Genomic DNA, 7,289 nt, shown 5'->3' on the forward strand with positions numbered 1-7,289 from the left:
ACGAAGAAATCTAGATAGTTAGCGCATAAGAACAACAACCTAGCGTATCTCAAACATTCAATAGCGCATTTTCACCAAAACTTAGCACTTTCATCACTTAACTTAGCGCATAATCAATATCATACTGGTAAAAATTTCAGGTAGCGCTTATCAACATCATTGTAGCTCATTCAAGCATCAACCTAGCGCATTCAAGACATCTTATAGCACTTTCATATAAAACATTAGCGCATAACCTATCCAACAAATTTATTATCAAGTAGTCTAAAATAGCACATTGGAGAGGAAACATAGCGCATAGTGAACATTCTATAGCGCTTCAAGAAATTTCTTTAGCGCATAAAATCTCTGTCTTAGCACATGATCAATATTAGTGAAAAACAGAGAGCTAACCAATCACTTTGCAAAATTTTTATCAACAATTTAAAATACCCTTTCGAGTCCTTTAGCAAATCTAGCAACAAAACTTCAAAAAAGATCACCAGTAAGAAAATTTCCAAATTCAACAAGGCACTCTTAGAATGAATTTTCCAATCATCAACTCACTTGAGACCAGACTTCATAAAAAAAAATTAGGGAGTATCAGAACAATGATCAAAATTCCACCATCCAATGGATCCTATCAAAACAAATACCTAGTTTGGTCCTTAAGTTGTCAAATCAAGTTTCCATATTGGGAGACTTTATCCATATCATTTGACACACTTTGTCATGGAGGTGAAACAAACTAAACCTCTACTTGATAAAGTAAATTTGAGTTTTTCAAATGAAGTATCCATATACAACATCAACATCAACATTTTATCATTTGTGTATGACCACTCCCCATATTTTGAGAAGAGAAAGTCTTCATCAAAAGACTACGTTGAAGAAGAGACAACCTAGTCCTAGGGCCCTTACCAAAAGGAGTAAATTTCTCCACATCAACCTATCAAAAACATCAACTTTGATCATTCGTATGACCATTCATCATCATACCGAGAAAAAAGAAACTCAGTCGAAGGAAATGAGTCCTAGCATAAATTAAGATCACAATATCATGACTTCCCAATCTGATCCTGTCTTCAATCAAGATCCCACCTATCAAGTAGCTTATGATGATCCCCTAATCTTTTGGTGTTCCATCCATGATGATCCCCTTTCATCTCAAGAGCAGAGTCCCATTCAACATCCATCTCCTAAGCAAGAGAATAATATCCCTTCCATATCCTCCACTGATCTAATTGAAAATCAATAAAAAAATACAAATGATCCTACTCCAAGTCAAGATCAAGATCAAGATCAAGGAATCCTTTCATCCTCCAAATCCATTCTAGGTCCTTTCATTCCAAAGTCAAACTTTTCATCCTCCAAATCCATTCTAGGTCCTTTCATTCCAAAGTCAAACTTTTCATCCTCCAAATCCATTTTAGGTCCTTTCATTCCAAAGTCAAGCTTTTCATCCTCCAAATCCATTTTAGGTCCTTTCATTCCAAAGTCAAACTTTTCAGCCTCCAAATCCATTTTTTGGTCCTTTTCATTCAAAAGTGAAACTCTCCATCCCTTCCATCCATCTTGGGTCCTTACCTCCTTCCATCCACCAATCCATCACCTCAAATGATCCATAAAAAATATCAACCAAGGCATACATCTTTGAACTTCTTTCAACCATCTATTTAAACAACTTTCCAAAACTATTCTTCCATCATTTCCTTTATCTATTTTGGGTTCTTATGTCCCAAAATTCAATTTTCCTCCATCTCTTCATTACTTCTCGAGTTGTGTACCAACACTCATCTTGAATACATTTCCATCTATCCTTGCACAAATCTTCAAATATTCTATCTATTATCCAACACCTCTTTTCCATTCCTTCAATCCCTTTCATTCAATCTTTGTAAAAATTCATCATCTGTGAAATAGTCATTTGTGTCATTTTGTCACATGCTTGCCCATGCTCTAATCTCATGTTCAGTCCTTTTCCTAGATATCTATTCATGAAATGATTCAGAATCCAAGGTTGTTCCTCTTTAACATTTTCTTTTGGTTGGGATACGCACTCAATCCAGAAAAGAACCACTTATCGTATCTTGGTCTCGACATCTTTTGATTACTATATCTCATACACTTAATCAATTTCTCTAAATCATTGTGATCTCTTAGTTGAAGACATGGCTAGTGAAAAATCTAAAATCTTGCTTCAGCGCCACTGTAATTATCAAACCGATGTAAGTTTCATCACTTACAAGCCAATGCAAGAAAAATAAAGAGCAAAAAGAAATATCAAAAGATCAAAAGCATGAGCAAGAAAATAACTATTAAGAAAATGCAATGAAATACAATATCAAAATGATTGGCTATGGTAACATGCAAATAACTCCATTGGGGCTATGGATGTCTGGCTAACAATGGAGCAATATTTGTGAGATTACAGTGATAACCTTGTCAGGGCTATGGATGCTCGCTGGCAGCGAGGCTCTATCTAGTAGGCTTTTGGCGTCAGGGTAACTCATGTAGCTAGCCATGTTGGATCCTGAAGATTACAATGATCATATGAGTTGGAATGAACCCACTTGTACACACATGGATAATCAAAGACTAAATACCTTGATCTAGTTTGAGATTCTTCTTCCCTTTTGAGTATGCTTCCTAGTCGCTAGATATGTTTGGTTGAATTTTTCTGGAGGTTCTAAGTGTGGGTTGGGTCTCTATCTTTGAAAAGATCAGGAACACTTATTCAAGTGGTGCCAAATACTGTGACAGTCTTACATATCACCTCTTTGTAAATGGAGACCTCTATACCTGGGGTCAAAGTTCATCCACTCTATTCTTCCTACCATATCTCCCATTATCCTTCTTCCAATATCTATTACCCTATCTAAATTCATCATTATCTACAATCTTGCTTCACCTCATCCATATCCTCTAATCCATATCCCTTATCCTATCAATTCATTGCTTCTATCATCCTGTGCTATCTACAATCTCTCTTCACTAATCCATATCCCTTATCTTATCTATTCATTGCTTCTATCATCCAGTTCTATCTACAATCTTGCTTCACTTTATCCATACCATCCATCCTATCTATTCATTGCTTCTATCATCCAGTGCTATCTATGATCTTGCTTCACTTATCCATATCATTTATCCTATCTATTAATTGCTTCCATCATCTAGTTCTATCTATGATCTTGCTTCTCCTATCCATATCCTATCTCTATCCATATCCCCTTTTCCATCCTTGATCTTGATCAAAACTAAGGAGAAAAACATGATTTCAAAAAAATCTCTTGACGTGTTTCCTCATAAGCTACCTCCATCGTTCTCCTATCCAATTCTACCTCAATAGTTTAGTCATCCATTCATAATGTTCCTTGTCTTGCTATACATTGGGGCAACCAAATACATCTTTCTTCTAATCCAAAAACTCAAAAAATCAAAATATCCAAAAGCTGAAAAATAAAATAAAATCGACAAAATCAAATAAAAATTGAAAATAAAAGCATGAACGCATGGACCATCCATCAAATCAAATCAACAACATGAAAAATATTGAAGTTTAAAATCAAATTGATCACATGTCTTGTTAACCAATTTATCACTCGAAATCAATATCAACATCAAACAAGTCTTATACAGGGATAGATACACTTGAAACTAGACAGATCGGTCTTATACGAGGTACACACTCTTTGAAATTAGATATTCCTATCAATCATTGAGTCTTGATAATCAATCCATATATCAAAATCAACATCTACATGTCTTATACAAGGATAGGTACACTCAAAACTGGACAGATTGGTCTTATACGGGGTACTCACTCTTTGAAACCAGACATTCTTACCAATCATCAAACAAATCAAAAGATGGCATAGATCAGTATGATTGCTGGATTTTGTTCTAGTTAGCCTTATCTTTATCGATTGATGGTAGTACATGTTTCACAAATCATATTGTACATATCATATCCACCCATCTGAGACATGACCAAAAATTCACAAATACTTATCAATCCTGGACATACTTAGCATAGTCACTATCCTTGGTTTATCTGAATCATTTATCCAAATTGTATCCCACCATGGCTTGGTGATTAGTGTACATATCCATATCGAATTAGTATCATTAACAAGGGGCAAAATATTGACCTCGGTGGGGGCATTTTGCCTTCAGGATTTTCAATATCAAACCAAACCTGTAGCAAGATAACAAGGATCAGAACAACCAACAAATGACAAACGACAATGCAAGAAGGCTAGACATCATAGACTTGAATTGATTTCAACTAAACAAAAGATATATTTGTAAGATGTTTTATTTGACAAGAATACATTCCAAATAGCATGCATGCTTACTTATGGTTGTTAATTTTTTCTTATCATATCTCCTAAGTGACTCAAGGATGTCTCAATGACTAGAGAAGCAAGGAAGGAATGCGATGTTTTCTTTGTCTATTGTTTGGGAGTGAGGCCTTCTATTATGCATATTTGTCTTATGATGTGATCAGGTAACATATCACTTAAGATATTTCGGATTTATATGAGACGAAGGTTAACTCTTGTCTATTTTACGCAAGCAACACTTAGGTCATCGTGATTCAATTATACCTCAATGCTTGTGTCATCTTGCAATATCAAAATCCATGTAAGCTATACTCATGTCATTAAGGTTCAATTATACCATGATGCTTGTATCAACTTTCAACAAATCAAGGCCCGATGATGAAAACAAAGGAAGCACTGACACTTTGATCAAAATAGATGGCAAAATTGAGAACGAGAATGCATATTAACCTTTGCATTAGTTGCACATCATTATCATATTAATCTTGCATTAGGTTGCATATCATTTTAATCTTCCATTAGTATCATTTCATTATCAATATCATCATCATGTCATTCTTACATCTCATATAATACATCTCATTTTCAATAAACATCTCATATCATTATCATTATCATGAACTTCTCACATCATACTTCTCATTTTCAAGATACATATCTTCATCATTCATCCAACTCTCATCTATCATGTCTTATACAGGATGTATCTTTCCTGAAACTAGACGTTCTCTTATCTATCAGGTCTTATATAGGATGTATCTTTCCTAAAACCAGGCATTTTGATCAGGTCTTATACAAGATATATCATTCCTGAAACTAGATGCTTTGATCATCTTTGTCTTATACAAGAGGTGTCATTCCTCAAACCAGACTTGATCTCAATCTTATCAATTCTATCAATCCATTTCATTTGATCCATTATAGCATGTCTTATACATGATGTATCTTTCCTGAAACCAAACATTTTGATCAGGTCTTATATAGGATATATTGTTTTTGAAACCAGACGCTTTGATCATCTTTGTCTTATATAGGAGGTGTCATTGTTGAAACTAGACTTAATCTTAATCTGATCAATCTTGTCAAACCCATGCATGTCATCAAATATCCACTCTTCTATCTTTCAAATAACATTCCTCTTCTTTCAAGATGTCATTCATGCCTTTAGTGCACGAACGATCTCCCAAGGGGGCATTATCATATTGAATCTTGACATCAATTTCATATCAGTTTCATATCGACACCAACATCATATCAAAATCAAATTTTCATATCCACAACATCATATCAAAAATTTTGACGATAAATTGAGCGTTTTTCTTTGAATCAACATGTGGTCACATATCGACTCAAAGAGGGGAAAAACATAGACACCTAAAAGTTGCACAACAAATTAAGTGAATTTTATTCATTTAATTATCCCTATTTCTTCTAATTAATTAAATTGAGATTTAATTAATATCTTTATTCTTCTAATTAACCTATTAATCAAATTCAAGATTTGATTAAACCTCTTTCTTCTAAAACCTAATCCATTAATTAAACTAAGGTTTGATTAAATACCCTTAGCCATTTAATTAAATAAATTTATTTTATTTAATCCTATTTCCCATTTAATTAAATTTACATTTAATTAAATCCCCCTTCTAGCCCATTTAATCAATTTTACTTTTAATTAAATCCCCCCCCAACTTGTATTTATGGAAGTTGCATCTATTTTTGTTGAAATAAAGATTTTATTTTAATTAAAATCCTCTTCCATCCACTTGCATTTTCTTACATCTCCCACTTGCCTCTTGAACCCCTTCTAGATTCTTCTAATCACTTCCAATTTAGCCTAATTCATCTCCTAATTATTGTCACATTCCTAAGCAAAGAGAAGTCACTTCTCAAAGCCTCCAAAGTCTTTGAAATGCATTAATGGCTTTATGTCTTCAATAAGTTAACCCTCAAAGTCTTCATAACCATTAATGGTTAACTCAACCTTCCCACATGGTTAGAGACTTTCTCTCTAACTTAACCCTTAGCTAACCCAAGGGTCTCATCAAGCACTCATAGCTTTGACCCTAGTTATCCTATTAATCCTTGCACAACAGCTTATCCCTTGGGTAAAGGCTTTATCTATTGGTTATCCACTAACCTAACCATAACCTTACCTCCTAAGGTAACCTTCATGTCTCCTCAAGCATTTAATGCTTCTTACATCTCCTCTCAAGACCTCTCAAGGTGACATTTGTGAACTTGGGATTGGATTGAATACCTCACATGGATTGATAACTTTAAATCCTATCCATTGTTAAGATTATTTAATCTTAACCATCCATTTCCCTATTTTTTCTATAAATAGAGCCCATTCCTTCTTCAAAAAAATCAAGTCTTTTGTGCATCAAACTTATAGTCATTTTGCAAGTTAAGGAGCTCTCTTTGTCATCTTCAAAGCATCAAGCATTCATATCATGCATATCCTTTTTTTAGCTTAATTAACTAGTCTAATAGCATTTAATCTTCAATTTGGAACTAACATAGTTTCATATCTTCATCATCTTGAGAATCTAGTCTTGCATCTTGCATTTCATCTTATCATTCACTAAGATCTTGGCTGCATTCCATTTAGATCTTAGAATCATTTAAATCTCGTTCTTTAGGTTGTCATCTTAAAGAATCAAATGCTCCTCCAAGCTGAGAGCCGCCTTGAATCTTGAAGATCCTTGGAGATAGAGGAACATGGAATGATTTTAAAGAGTTTAGATTCATTTAACTTGTTTTGATTGATTTCTAACTCTAATGCAATGTTTCATGTGTGTGTTTAAATTTTTTTCTCCTCTGGCAGGCTGATCCCATATTTCTGGCATACAAAAAGTTATCAAATTGATTGTCCAATGTGGAAAGTTGATCTATAGAGACCCTAGTTAAAGCTTCTTCTTCATCATGGGATGCATCAATGGGGTAAATATGCACATG

Source organism: Cryptomeria japonica, chromosome 11, assembly GCF_030272615.1.
Source record: "Cryptomeria japonica chromosome 11, Sugi_1.0, whole genome shotgun sequence".
Classification (NCBI taxonomy): domain Eukaryota; kingdom Viridiplantae; phylum Streptophyta; class Pinopsida; order Cupressales; family Cupressaceae; genus Cryptomeria; species Cryptomeria japonica.